Below are 15,743 nucleotides of genomic sequence, written 5' to 3' on the forward strand. Positions count from 1 at the left end.
ACGACCTGCCTTTCATGAACCCGTGCTGGCTGGGCCTGATCCCGTGGACAAGCTGTGTGATCTCTCCCAGGAGGATTTGTTCCATGACCTTCCCTGGCACTGATGTCAGGCTGACAGGCCTGTAGTTTCCCGGATCCTCCTTACAGCCCTTCATGTAGATGGGAGTCACATCAGCAAGCCTCCAATCCTCTGGAACCTCTCCAGTCAACCAGGAGCGCTGGTAGATAGACGAGAGCGGCTTAGCGATCACCCCCGCCAACTCCCTCAGCACCCTAGGATGAAGCCCATCCAGTCCCATGGACTTGTGACTGCCCAGATGGAGGAGGAGCTCTCTAACAGTCTCCACCTCGATCTCCGGGGAGATATGCTGCATGTCAGCCCAGATATCCAGATCAAGGCACAAAGTGCCCTGAAGATAGCTGGTCTGACTATTAAAGGCAGATGTAAAGAAGGCGTTGAGGACCTCAGCCTTCTCCTTGTCATCTGTGGTCACATTCCCTGCCGCATCCATTAAAGGACAGAGATTATCCTTGGGTTTTCTCTTGCCATTGATATATTTGTAAAAGGATTTCTTATTCTGCTTTACTGCAGTGGCCAATCTAAGTTCGAGATGGGATTTCGCCTTCCGGACTTCCTCCCTGCATTCCTTTGCAACTTCCTTGTAATCTCCCCTAGTAGCCTGTCCCTTCTTCCAGAGGACGTGGACTCTCTTTTTCTTCCTGAGTCTTGACAGTAATTCCCGGCTCATCCACACCGGTCTTCTCCCCCTACAGCTCGCCTTACGCTATTCAGGGACAGCCTGGTTTTGCGCCTTTAAGATTTCCACCTTGAGGAGCGTCCAGGCTTCCTGGACCCCTTTACCCTTGAGGAGCAACTCCCAAGGGACCTGTGCTACAAGCGTCCTGAGCAGGTCGAAGTCCGCCCTCTTGAAGTTCAAGATAGTAGTTTTGGTAGTCGCCCTTCTGACATCTCCAAGAATAGAGAACTCTACAATTTCATGGTCGCTCTGCCCTAGACAGTCTCCAACCTTCACATCACCTACCAGACCTTCTTTGTTAGCAAAGAGCAGGTCGAGCAGGGCACCACTCTGGTAGGCTCTTGTACCAGCTGTGTAAGGAAGCTATCTTCCACACACTCTAGAAACCTCTTGGACTGTTTTCTTTGCGCCATGTTATATTTCCAACATATATCAGGGAAGTTGAAATCCCCCACAAGAACAAGTGCTGGCGATTACACGACTTCCGCAAGCTGCTTGTAAAACGCTTCGTCCATCTCCTCATCCTGATTTGGTGGTCTATAACAGACTCCAATTATGATGTCTCCCCCACAGGCCTTCCCCCTGATCCTCACCCATAAACACTCCACTTTATCATTTGCAATCTCAAGCTCTTCAACATCAAAACAGTCCTTAATATAAAGGGCCACACCACCGCCCTTCCTTCCTTGTCTATCCCTTCTGAAGAGCTTATAGCCATCTATCTCAACACTCCAGTCATGGGAGCAGTCCCACCATATTTCAGTAACAGCAGCTAGATCATAGTTAGCCTGGCGCACAATCGTTTCCAGTTCCTCCTGCTTATTGCTCATGCTGCGTGCATTGGTATAGATGCACTTGAGCCGAGTCATTTGCCTCACTCCCAGCTCTACAACTGTTCCCCTAGGCTCTTCTCCTGTGAGGCCTGTACTGTCCCCTTCCCCCGTCATAATTAGTTTAAAGCTCTATCGATGAGCCCCGCTAGCTCCTGAGCTAAGATTCGTTGCCCCCTTTGAGATAGGTGAGCTCCATGGTTGGAGAGCAAGCCAGGGGCCGAGTAAACTACCCCATGATCGAAGAATCCAAAGTTTCTGGCTCGGCACCAGCCTCTGAGCCAGTTATTCATTGCTTGGACCTTCCGTGCAAGCTCTGAATCCCAGACCGCCCCTGATAGTACAGAACAAAAGACTACTTGTGCTCCTGCACCTTGAACTAAGCGCCCTAAACCCTTGAAATCTCTTTTCATTGCCCGTAGGCTTGTCTGAGCAATTTCTTCACTGCCCGCCTGAACTGTGCAGACTGTCTCTCTCTTCAAAGAGAGGGAATCATTCTTGGAAACTGATTTTCTTCTAGATCATGTTAGGAATTGAAACCATCTAAATTCTCTCTCTTTGTTTATTTAAACAAATCTCACTATCTAATATTGTCCAGTTCAGGTTGGTCAATTGGTCAATTTGAACATGGTTGTGCTCAAGTGATTTTCTAAATCATGCTTTGAAGCATGTAATTACATTGGTGCAGAAATCAGTACATACACTTTCTCTTGTTTCTTCTCACTTAGACCAATTCAGAAAATAAAATGCATCTTTGATATGATACAAATTAATTTGGTAAAGTCTCAGATCTTGGTTTTATTTAAGGATGTGCTGAAAACATCTGAAGAAGATAAGTTTAAAAAAAGAAGAAAGTATAACCAAAAAAAATCCACCCTTCTTCATAAGCTATAAGCAGCATAAAGAGCTGATGAGTATTAAAATGCCATTAAATCTATTTATCTTTTCAAGGTTCAATGTTTCTTTTTTTGTCACTCCTCCTCAGCTGCTACCATTTAATGCCTCTTTTTTACTTCCAGGCCACAAGCCCAAACTTGCTTTATCTTTTTCACGGTACATTTTTCCCTTCCTGTTTTTCCTCACCCCAGAGATTTGGGATGGTCTGAAGAGAGGACAGAGCTCCTGTTGTGTCTAAAGATAGCTTCTGGGGTGGATGGTAATGGGATATGGGGCTTTTCACCCTCTGATTTGGCCAGAAATCAGATTGGTCATGACTGAAACCGCTCTTTATCATGCAGCTTTCTAGTGGTCTGTTTGATACGGTTTATTCATGTTCACACTGATCCAAATCCCATTTGCCATAAATCGCCACCATGAATGAACTTAATCTGCACTCAGACCAGCTCCACTAAGATGCTGTGAGCCTCTGGATGTGTCTGCCCTGTCTGGGCTTCCTCCTCATCCAGGCCTTGTGAACAGCTTAGGTCCAGTCTCACAAAGAGGTTCAGATATGGCCACTGTGTCCAGAAAGCTAAGCTGGACAGACACGGTCCACTAACCTCAGAATGAAAGAATGGGTCTGGGTGTTTTTTTATTTGCTTGTATTTTTTGTCCCACGTGTGCCTTGCTGCTTTTCCAGTGTCTTCACCCCATTTTGTCTGAATATTAAGAACATGTTTTTAATACAAAGGCTCTGTGATGTGAGATCAGGCTGCCATTGGCTATACAAGGAGGCATCTACTGGGTGATTTCTGAACCCCAGAGCTCACCCTGTGTGGTGCTCTCAGGGGGTGAAGGAGATGGGCGGGATTAGACAAGCAGGGCTGGAACACTGTGGTCTGTCTCATAATTACAAAAGAATCATAGAATTACAAAAATATCAAGGTTGGAAAGACCACTAAGATCATCTTGTGCAACCACAGTCCATCCCCACCATGCCCACTGACCACATCCCTCGGTGCCACATCTCCACATTCCTTAAATACCTCCCTGGGCAGCCTGTGCCAATCCGACCACCCTTTCTGAGAAGAAATGTTTCCTATATCCAACCTGAACCTCTCCTGGCACAACTTAAGGCCATTAGTTCTTGTCCTGTCACTAGTTATGCAGGAGAAGAGACTGACCCCCACCTCACCACAAGCTCCTTTCAGGCAGTTGTAGAGATAGGGTCTCCCCTGAGCCTCCTCTTCTCCAGACCGAACAATCCCAGTTCCACCAGCATCACCAGTCTTGTAGCTTCACCTGAGTCCCTGCTTTCACCAGGTAAGACCAAATGAGCTGAAACTTGAATAAGAAGTGAAAGTTTGGAGATTTTTTTCCTGACATAGCAGATTTGCTGCTTGGCTTTCACCAGATTTCTGCCAGCTTCATTCTCTTGGCATTTAAAATGAAGGAAATGCTTTAGTCCCGATGCGGCCACAAGGATCATCGAAGAGCCATCAGCAGAGATCAGCAGATGGAAGGATTTGTGTGATTTGTATTTCCTATTTGCTTCCCTTTTTGTCCTATCAACAGTTATGCCTGGGTGTCTTTTAGGAACTGCCACTGGCATCCTCGTTCTGGGCACGCAGAGCACATTTTACCTGCTCTCTGAACATTGATTAAAGCTGCTGGAGGAGAAGCCAGCAACACACTAAATACATGTCAGTTCAGTTGTTTTCACATGCAGAGCTTTGCTTAGCCTGCTAAAGCTCATTGTCTCTAAGCCAAGTAATTGAAGGAGTCAAGGCCCTATTTAACATTTTCGGGAAAAGCAGATGATCAGCCATCCACAAAGAAGTTCTTTGTTTGAGGAGTTAAAGGATCTTTGCAAGGTTAGGCTCAGATATTACAGGCCAACACATGGTCACTTGCTGTCACGGGTAAGGTGGGTGGTTGGGATGTGGGAGACCCTGACCCTGACTAATCCCTCTGCCCGAGAGTGTCAGAAACTGCACCTCCCACCCATGAGGACATTGCACAAGCCACCAGGTCTGAATTAGTGTGCTCCCAGGGCAGCTGGAGAAAGACACTGCAACAAGCACCCTCATCCCTCATGTTGGAACTTCTGCTTTCTCTAAGGTAACTTAAATAATGATTAATCCATAGAAGGAAAAGAAAACCAACAATGCTAACCCTTGAATGATGAGGAGATAGGGAATGTTAGGCTCTGATTCCTGCTCCTGGGAGTAGCAGAGGCTGCAGGTTATCTACACCAGAGTGCCTTAGAGTTTGTTTTGTGATGGCAGATCTCAGTGGAAAGCCCTGTGCTGAATGAGGCAAAGAGTGGGTTTGAACTGGGGATGTCTTTTTTTTCCTGCCAAGAGTGGGGACAATACGAATTTTACCCAACTGTCCAGCATTCAGTGCTGTCTTTGGTTCTTGAAAGAAAGGTAGAGGCAGCTATGCTTGTTTAGCTTGGAGAAGAGAAGGCTCTGGAAGACCTCATTGTGGCCTTCTAGTACTTAAAGGGAGCTTATAAAGAGAAACTGGCTTCTTATGTGTCTGATAGTGATAGGGCAAGGGGGAATGGTTTTAAAGTCAAAGAGGGGAGATTTAGACTAGATGTTAGAAGGGACTGCTTTGCTCAGAGGGCAGTGAGGCCCTGGCACATCTGCCCAGGAAGCTGTGGGTGCCCCATTCCTGGAGGTGCTCAAGGCCCTGGGCAGCCTAATCCAATGGCTCCCAGCCCACAGCAGGGAGTTGGAAGTGGATGATCTTTAAGGTCCCCTACAACCCAAGCCGTTCTATGATTCTATGTTTCTATACATCATTTGTATCCTGCTAGGAAAATGTCTATGATGAATGAATGGTGCCTTTTTTTGGTATTCAGGCTATATTCATGCAGCAGTCCTTTTATCTCTCTTTCTCTTCTTTCTTTTTTTTCTCTTTTTTTTTTTTTTTTTTTCTCTTTGCTCTTCCTTGTCACTGGTGCTATTTTCTGTGCCTCTGTGTTAGAAAAGAATTTGGAGCAGCACACTACAACTGTCATTCTTTATCTAGTAGCAATTGTATTCAGCAACTCTGTGTGCAAAGCAATGTAGATAATGAGAGGAAAATTTAATTGCATCAGTCCCCTTTGGGACTGATACCTTGGCCATGCAGTTGTAGACTTGTCCTCTGGTAACCTAAGTCACCTCTACTGGGTTGTCATCATTCTGCAACCTGGAGGAGCAGGGCTGTGCTGGCTGTAGGCTGGGACAGGCAGCACGTGAGGTGCCTCTCCAGTGTCACGCTGGTATTAGCTAGCTATTGTACAAGCTACTTTGGCATCTTCACCCCTATAAATCTGCCTGGTGTAATGAGGCTCACAGGTCATTTAAGGTGGAGGGCTGTTGGCTGGAGAGCTGAAGACCTGTCTTTCATCCTCATCCTCATGTAAGCACTTCCACATGTTTGCTCTCCGTATGCACTCTGTAAGCAGAGAGAGCAATTATCTTACCTTACTTAAGAAATATATTTGGTTTGCCAAATTCTACTACAGTCACACTTTGTAGTTGATTTAAAAGGAGCAAAGGAATAGGTCTCACATAGTATAATTAATATGTTGATTGTAGTTAATTAATAATAAGCTCATTTTTACTCCAGACGTGCCAGAAAGTTGTATCATGAGTACCTACTGAGAGAGAAACAATTAATTAGGCTTGCTATTTACGTCCACAAGAAAACCCATCGCTTTTTCACATGTTTGGGCTGCACAGATGCCCTAATATACCCTCACACTCTTACAGCTTACTTTATTTCGTTCATGGAGAGGCAACTGCTGCTATTCAACACCTGATATAAGGCATACACATCTAAAAACAGGTTGGCCAGTACTTTTCAGTGATACTTAACTCGCTTCCTGTTGGCACCCTGGAAATGAGCCTGGTGTAACGTGAGGTGCTACCTTGTGACCCTGCAATCTGTAGACTAAGAACACTTAAGGACTGTGGTCAACAGCCATAAAAATGTTTTCAGGAGCGGACCTCCCTAAGAACTGAGCAGAAATGGCTGCAGCATAGATGCTGCCATACTGCTGTGTTTCTCAGAGTAGGTCCCAATAAAAACTACTTCCTCTAAAAAAGTAATGGAGTGTGGGTCTTTTGCCTTTCAAATATGAAGTCGAGCTCTGTGGCTTACTGCTGCCACTTAGTTGCTGGTGCACAAAGCCAGGACTTTTGAGAGCAGTATGGTGCCGGGAAATCTCTGTCCTGCAACCACCTACTGCTTGGCCATGAGGTGGCCAAGTCCTGCTTTGCATCTCTCCTTGTTCCTTGTCCATTTGCATGGATTCCTTTGGAGCAGAACCACTCCATGGCATTTAATAACACAGCTCTTGGCACACTGGAGCAACACTCCACTGCGGATTCTTTTTGCTACCAATGTGCAAAATAGTTTTTTCAAAAGAAGTACATTATTCTTCCTTTCTGTAATGCTGCCATTCAGACAGATAATGTTTGTTATCTTCTGGGTGAGAGCTGACTAAGAACTCAAAACAATGTATCTTGTGTGTAGAATTATTTGCTTTCTGTATGTTGTATTGTCACAGTTACAATGAATGAACAACCCCTGACTATGGAAGAATAGTAAGGGCAGGGCTTTTAGATTTACAGTTTTTCCCACTTGCCCCAGAAGGGTACTCAGAGGAAGGTCCCCTCACAGGTGTTTTAGAAAGAGGGCTCTAACTCTAGGAACTCACAAAGAGGCAACTTAGTTTTTCTCAAAGCTCTGAACATTCACAAACCAAAGTGCTCAGTAGACCAGATAACGTTCCACTGAGTGCAGCAGCTCTCTGAGGATGGAAAATTTTTTTTGTGAAGATCTGTGTCTGAGGAAATGTTAGTCTTTTGCAGACTGACATGGCATGGAGAAGATCTCCTGCCACCATCCAAACCAACTCCTAGATGGCTGCACTTGGTTTGTGTTGGATCCACCCCGATCAGGGCTAAAAGTTTCCTGTGCCTGATACGAAAGGCTGTGTGGAAAGCTGTCTGATGTGAAACCAAGTCAGCAGCCCAGATAAGATGGAAGTCCAGGCACACATTCCGATCCTCAAAGTGCAGATGAAATAGCCTTTAAAGAGTGGGAACATTCCCTCTGGGGCTATTAAACAAGCCACCGCAAGTCCTGAGTCATCGACTAAGAGCAAGCTTTTAGTCCTCGTGTCACGTTATTTCTTGACCTTTCAGTGGCTACACTCCTCCGTACAGGGCTGTATGGCTGTGAGTCCCCTGGTGTGGCCCAGAAGAGGGGAGGCGAGATGGCTGTGGCTCCAGGCAGCGCTAAACTTGTGACTGATCAGGGAGCTCAGGTTTGAACTTCCACTTTCCCTATGCCTGGCAAATTGCCTCTCTGGTATGGATGCTGCAGCCGTGAAAACATGCTCTGCCACATCACACAGACATGGGTAAGCTGTGCAAACTATGGCAATGAGGCAATAATCCCCTGTGAAGGAGCACAAATTAGAGAGGAAATGCTCATTTTCAGTAAATGGTTTCAAATAAAGCAACCATGACAGGTTAAAAAGTCTTTTAATTAGTCACTTTTCTTTCTACTGCTTAGTGCCTTATGACTGCTAAGCTTTTTTATTGCTTTACATTTCTATGCCAGCTTGTATGGTAACCCAGTAGCCTACATCAAGCTCTAGGAGCAGCAAGAGTTGTACTAAGAGCACCAGACATCTTTTTGAAAGCAGCCTTAGTTTTTGTGACAGAAATGTGCAGCAACTTCTGACAAAGGCCTTCTCAGGTGCAGCCTCATTTCTGTTCTTCAGTTTTACCCAAAGCAGCAAGAGGAATGGTGAGATAAGCTTCATGTCAGGAAGACAGTGCTGGAGGATCACCTTGCTAATAGCCAGTCCTGCAGAACTGAGCTGCTACTGGGCACAACCTCCTTTTGCTCTGTGTTAAGAAGAGCTCACTTCCTTACTTGCTTTGTGGATCCCAATGCCCATAGTGTGGGCTGCTCCTATTGCCATGAACCTGCCTCAGTGTCATGTGCTTCCCCACGTTGAAGAGGACTGCAAAGTAGGCAGTTGTCTTCAGAAACCCCAGGCTTTCAAGCCCACCAGGCAGCCTGGTACAAAGGCCCAGAGCCCTGCACGGCCCAAAGTGAAGGCCCAGTACCTCTGGGTAGAGATGTGGTAGGCTAAGATGGAGGCTCCAGAGCCAGCAAAAGTGACACCCTCTGCACAAGGCCATCTGAGACTCTCTTCTGAGGACAGGCACTGACCCAATGTCTGCATTCATCTCCTGGGATTTACAAAAAAGCTCTTATAGGCAGATGCTCCTCAGGCCCTTGCGTTTGGATGCACTGTGAGAGACTTCTCATCCATTTCCCCTCTGCTGAGAAGGCTTCAATGTGATCTTTTTTTTTCACTCATTTTAGCAAATTCTAAGTGCCACATTTCCTACCCACTAATTGTTTACCTACAAATGGGCCCAGCTCCAGGTGGTAGGTGGGTGGTTGGACTACATGATCTTAGAGGTCTTTTCCAACCTTAATGATTCTGTGATTCTGTGTACATGTGTGGTTCCATGCCCACTTTCTGCTCAGGAGTTCGCTGGGTAAAGAGCAATGTCCTTGACTCACTAAACTTTCTTCTGCAACAGACTGCTTTGATGTGGCCAGTTCTCTGCTAAGACATTGAGCCCCTCTCCTGCTGGGACTTCCAGTTTCTTCTGAGGTCTCCTGCTGCCTCTTGAGAACTGCAGTTTTTAAGAAGCAGAATTAACCCGATTACTTTGCTCTTCTTTATTAGGATTATTTGTCAACAACCCCCATTCTTCTGTAGCGACATCAGGAAAAAAAGATCTAGCATGTAGATATGTTTTATTTCAAAGTGAAGCTTTAACTTCTAAAGCTTTGCTGCAGTCTAGGAGACATGGGTGACACAGCCTTGGCAGTGCCATGGCTGCTGAAGCACTCCATGTTACTGCAGTTCAGTTTTATCCACCTGAGTTAATAAGCTGTACATGAAGAGATACCCTGTGTAATGTCAAGGAATCCACCAGGTCGCAATCTATAAAGTTACCAATTTCTAACCATTCTCGTATATATAAATGCTTCTATTCTGTCCAAAGCATATTTTCAGTTCAGTGGCCTCTCATAAAAATAGCAAAGTAGACAAAATATTCTGGACAGAAATCTGCTGAGCGGAAGAAATCTTTAGTTGGAAAGTACCCTTTCTGCAATCTCACCCAACCCAAAACACTGGCTTACAAGTTTGAAATCGTATCGCTTTTTAATTAAGTATGGACTGATGTTACCTTTAGAATCACAGGCTGGAGACACATGGTGCTAACGATTATATATCTTGATCTCTATCCCATAATCCTAATGTTATGCCAGTTGGCTATCAACGTATGTCCGGAGCAAAGCAAGCATTTGGCATCTTAGCAGCCTTCAGTGATTTAAGAGAAACCCCAAATGACTTTGGCGTGTATATTCCTAGTTTAATCTATAAGCAGTACCTACAGCTACTGAAGAAAGAATTTTCTGCATTTTCTTGGTCTTCAGAAGCTTTAAGGAGCACTCCTGATGAACTCCTTTTCCCAACTATAAAGTGCTTGGTAGTTTAATAACCATGTTTTGGATAGGAAAACCAAATTCTTCTCCAGGGAGTGACTTTAGGATTAAACACAATAAAAAGACCTTCGTCACAGTCTTGTGTGCATAGCTGCAAATGCACACTGACAATAGCTTTGTCTTTGAGGTATTTTGTGGACTGCACACAGCTGGAAAATCCTTTGCCACAGTCCATCTCCTTCAATGATAGATTGCTTACGAATTTTTCCTGAGTTGTGCACTGTGGTTGCTTGTTTGCTTGCATGGTATTTGAATCCATTCAGATGTCTGTAGCATATCTGGATAAAAAACCTAGCTGTATCTCTCAGAGAAATGTACCTGTGGCCAGACGGAATTGGAGCTGGGAAAAACCGGAGATGAAGAGGGTAGGAGAGGGTGGAATAAATCCATGGTACAATGCTCCTGTAACAGAGGTAGGGTCAAGTTGTCTAAAAAAGAGCAACTATTGGAGCAGCTTCTTCTTCTCATGTACCATTTGTGGCAGGTAGCAGGTTCCCTTGACAGAAAGAGCTGGAGCAATGGAACTCTTCTCCAAGGAGGCTGTAGGGTCTGCTCCTCGAAGCTTTCCAATTGCCCTTGGGCATAGTGCTGCCCTGTTGGATGGTGGCTGGCACATTGACAGGCATGATTTGTGGGGTGCTTTGAGAGGCTCCTTTGGCCATGGGCACCATCCCCAGCTGTTTTTTTTCTGAAGCAGGGACTGATAGAAGCTTGAATTTAAGGCATTTGCCTGCAAACTCTACTGGCTGAAGAGATAAAGTACTTAACCCAGAGTGACAAGGGGCAGTAATGATTTCCAGAGAACAGCAAACAGCAGCAATTTCATCTATCGGCTCCTCACAAATTTTTAAAAGTATTTACACTCATTTTTTCCATGCCTTCTTCAAGCCAGTTCAGTGCCAGCATCCATCAAGACTGCATTGCTACTACCTAGAATTAAACTCTCCATGAGACTGGGCAGCATGAGGCAAACCAGGTCATGGGGAGAATGGGGGAACAGAGCTGCAGAAGGAGTAGCAATCTCAGAACTCTTGCCAATGCAGAGGCCCTTTTGGTTGTATCTTTAGGGTCAAATTTACCACGTCACTGCATTGCAGTGCCTTGGAAAGAACATGTCTCTGCAAAAGAAGAAAATACAGCAGAAATTTAGTATCAAGGAAGGCAGCGTATGTGTAAAGACTGACTATGAAGAGGACAACAAAGAGCTTTGACAGCATCTTACGAAGTTGGGGTGAGTGCAGGAGAGTCCAAGTGAGATTGTATATATGGAGAAAACTGAAACAAAGCAGAAAGAACAAGTCCTTACACAGGCTGTGCACTGCCCTGTGTGTGCTACAGCATGCAGGCGTGGATTATGGTCCTGGGTAGGAAGGACATTTTGAAGGAAATGTCTGCACTTCTCTGTGAGTGCCTGTCTTGCCTTCCCTTCTTGGCTCACTGATCCTCAAGAGAGTCAGCAGTGAGGGATGGTGGATCCTTTGGTGCTTCTCCTGACCCATGGAAAACCACATGAGGGCCTGGAGACATCTGATTTTCTGTGTGGAGAACTTATTCATTACAGAGTGGAAGGCAGACTGGGCAGCACAGCAAAACCCTGTTGAAGTTTTGGATTCTCATCAGCAATCAGCAAACACCCTGCTCTGCTAACCACCAACACTGATTCATTTTTTCATTCCTTGCTCTTGACCAGATTGACTGAGATCTATTCAGATGAAGAAGAACCTTATGAGATTCAACAAATCCAAGTGCAAGGTGTTGCACCTGGGTCATGGCAATCCCTGCTATCAGTACAAGTTTTTTATGATAAGGGCAGTGAGGTACTGACACAAGTAGCCCAGAGAGTTGTTCCTGGAGACACTCGAGGCTGGCTGGGGCTCTGAGCACCTGGTGGAGCTGTGGGTGTCCCTGTTCATTGCAAGGGTGTTGGACCAGATGACACTTAAATGTCTCTTCTGACTCAAATGATTCTATGATTCTTCTAAAAGGAGACAATGGTGAAAGGCTATCATGGCTTCTGCTGTTCTTGTCCCCACATCCCCATCCTCCACACACCAGACACCACCTCTGTGCACTTAAACAGTGTGTATTTTACAAGTTCCTGCGTGCATTAATTCCCCAGTCAGTTACATTAATTCCTACAGGAAACATTGCATCTCGGCCCATGGGGCCACTATCACCTTTTCCTGCATCCTGGGTGGTGAGCAGGTTGTGACATTCCTTTTCCCCCTCCGTGCTGTCAACAAGCACCCCCGCTTTTTTCCATTTGCAATCCCTGGCTTTGCACTGGACCCAGAGTAGCTCTTCTCCCTGTAGAGCCTCAGCCAGCTGTGGGGCTCATCCTGCAGCCAGCATGGGGCTGCCCCAAGCTGCGTCATTGCACTGAACACTTCCCCACGCAGGCTGTGCCTGCCTGGCTGTAACACTAGAAAGCAGATGTTTGTGACTTCTCTCCCGAAAAAGCTGCAGATGAATCCTGGAATGTGTTTACATTCCCAGCAGATACGCAATGTGGAAATGTCATGAAATAGGAAATAGTGTCCCAGTTGAATGAGTAAAAGACATGAGATGTAACAACAACAACAACAAAAAAAACCCCAAAAAAACCCACACCGCTATCAACATTTCCGAGAGACCTGCCAAATTCCTCGTTTCTGCGCTGATTTGCACATCCTGCAGATGTGTCTGCTCAAATTTCCCTTCTGGTATTTCCCGCTGACACAGTATGTCAAGCACAGGCGCACATTTACCTGGATGAAGAGCGAGTTCATAATGGTAAGTGGAATAACTGCAGGCAGTGAAACAGCGTGAGGAAAGGGATGTGACTCCGTGCACACACACGCGCCCGCAGACCGCATGCCGTGTATTGTTCCAAGCTTTTAAGCAACTGCGAAAGCTTTCCTGCTGAGAGCCCAGAGGTTCTGCAAGTGACAAACGGTACGCACAGTCCTGAGAGCTGCTATGTGTGTCTCAGTGGATTATTAAGAGCCACAACTGAAGATGAACATTTGTGCCTGATGTTAGAACAAAGCCTAGAATCACAGAATCATAGAATCGTACAATATCCTGAGGACCATATGGATCATTCACTCAAAGTTCATCTCTTGGTTCCACAAAAATTCTTGGGACCACCCAAAAATCAGACTACAGGACTGAAAGCAGTGTCCAAACACTCCTTGAACTCCAGCATCTTGGGGCTCACTGAGGATTGCTCAATGAGAAGATTTGTACCTGCTCTGTCAGTGCCAGCATGCTTGGGGGTGCAAAACCTTGAGCCAGGGGGGACAAATTCTGTCTTCTCCTAAAGGAGCAGTATCCCCAGATGAGTAGATGACATCACATCAGAACTTCCAAACAACTGTTTCCAAACTACTGTCTCCTGCATCTCCTGTTTTCACATTTCTGCAAACCTTGTTAGGAAGGGGAATGACTGTTTACGAGGGTGGATAGTGATTGGACAAGGGGGAATGGTTTTAAACTGAGACAGGGGAGGTTTAGGTTGGATATTAGGAGGAAGTTTTTCACTCAGAGGGTGGTGATGCAGTGGAACAGATTGCCCAAGGAGGCTGTGGATGCCCCATCCCTGGAGGCATTCAAGGCCAGGCTGGATGTGGCTCTGGGCAGCCTGGTCTGGTGGTTGGTGACCCTGCACATAGCAGGGGCTTGAAACTGGATGATCATTGTGGTCCTTTTCCACCCAGGCCATTCTATGATTCTATGATTCTATGTTTTGTTTGGAGCAGGAATAGTGCTGTGGGAGGCATCAGGGGAAGGGCAGCTTGGAGTGGGAGCTCCTACTGTGCAGGGGATAAAGAGGACCTGGCCAGAGAGAAGGGAAAAAGGGGAAACTAACACAGTACTTGTGTGGTGTGGCTGGGGCCTTTTCAGTTGTGCACAATGACGTGCACAAGTGGTTGTTCCGGAAGGAAAGAGCTGCCCAACACAACAGAACCACCTTCACACAGAAGCAGGCTGTGGCGGTGACTGTAAGAGGCCTGATGGTGAGTGGGAATCCCCAGGTTTCTCTAACAGTTGTCCTTGCAGGGCCTGTCAAAGATGGGAGGTGCAATTTGACAGCACAGGAGAATGATGAGGTGTGCTGAACTCCAGGATGCCACAGAAGGGGGATCTTTGTCAAAACCACTGTAGGTATAATGACAAAAAGATCACCAAGGAGCAGGGCGTAGATAGTATCGAGGGAAGGAGATTAAATTAAGGAGATACATTTTGCATGTTAAATTTGAGTCTTGCAGGCTGGAAACATCTAAACTGATATTGCCTCAGGGATCTGGAGTGCCAGTGCTGTGCCAGGGGCAAGTGGGAATGAATTTGCAGGGTAGTTCTCTGCTTGTCCCCAGGAGTCCTCGTAGCTGACTGTGATTAGTGCTCTGGGCTGCCAGGAGGCCTGGGCCAGGAGTAACAATAGCAAGAAGAGATGAAATGGAGAGATTACGGTCTTGTCTATACAAGAAGAGTTGTATCGGTTTATCTCGGTGGATTCAGAGTGATGTAGTTAAACTGGGGAGAAACCTCATTTGCAGGGGCACTTCAGCACCCGCTGCAGCAGGTTTAACCCAGATTGCAGCACAGCATTGCTCTGACATCTTGGAAAATTTGAGGCCTATCTTGATGCCTGAGTACTCCCTAGAATGGCATCAGGCAAGGTAGGGTGAGGACAGGCTGCAGGACATGCAGGCCTAGCAGCCACTGGGCTTCTGCGTGCGGGGACAAGGCCATCACATTCAGGCAGGAGGACTGTAGGACCTGTGGAAGGGCACGGCCAGCCTGCAGTGTGGGCAGCAGGGATTTACAGCAAGAGCTCTTGTGCCACCTGGCTCCTCCTGTGGCCATGGAGAAAAGTGGCAGCAGGGCAGGAGGGCATGGGTTCTTCTGGCTGGAACTGTTCAGCAAGGCCTCCTCACATCTGTGCAAGCTTTGCTGCTTGACCTGTGGAGCTAATCCACCAAAGATGATTAGGATTGTATTTAGCTTTTCAGGCTACTCAGCTAATGAGTTATCCTCTTAACTTCTGCCAAGCAAAGCAGTCATTTTTTCCTTTTAAAAATTGTGCATTGGCCACTAATTCCCAGCTATTACAATTGTGTTATCCGTTTGTGGTGTGAAAACTGCAGCAGAAAAAGGGGGTAGCACCAGCCAGTGCAGCCCTGCCAATAGCTCTTCGAGAGCAAATCACGATTTTTCTTTCAACAAATTAAAATATCTACTATCTAAAGTGGAGCTATAAATGAGAAGGGGACAGATTTGTTAGCAGTGGGGTCTGTTGTGATAGGGCAAGGAGAAATGGCTTCAGACTAAAGGAGGGGAGATTTGGACTGAATATAAGGAAAAAAAATCTTTGTGGTAAGGGTGCTGAGGCACTGGCACAGGCTGTCCAGAGGGGTGGTGGATGCCCCATTGACGGAGACACCCAAGGACAGACAGGACAGGGCTCTGAGCACTGATGGAGCTGTGGGTGTCCCTGTTCACTGCCGGGGAGTTGGACTTAGGTGGCCTTTAAGGGTCCCTTCCAACTCAAACAATTCTATGATTCTATGAAAAGAAAAGATTATTTTTGATGGACTTGATCCTGTCAGATATCATTTGTCTGCACCTCTGCTGACATTAATGTGGCAGTAATATTGATGAGAAGGATGGTTTGTTGGTAAATCACC

General features: G+C 46.1%; 1 long non-coding RNA gene across 2 annotated transcripts in view; it reads left to right on the forward strand.

Annotated features, from left to right (window-relative positions):
• The first annotated feature begins 4,475 nt into the window (after positions 1-4,475).
• Positions 4,476-15,743, forward strand: part of LOC125689884 (uncharacterized) — a 41,042-nt gene continuing 29,774 nt past the window's right edge. For both annotated transcript variants that reach the window (XR_007375444.1, XR_007375443.1), the window contains exon 1: positions 4,476-4,587. This is a non-coding gene — a long non-coding RNA (uncharacterized LOC125689884). The remainder of the gene's footprint in view (positions 4,588-15,743) is intronic.

The sequence above is a fragment of the Lagopus muta genome, chromosome 2 (assembly GCF_023343835.1).
Source record: "Lagopus muta isolate bLagMut1 chromosome 2, bLagMut1 primary, whole genome shotgun sequence".
Taxonomy (NCBI): Eukaryota; Metazoa; Chordata; class Aves; order Galliformes; family Phasianidae; genus Lagopus; species Lagopus muta.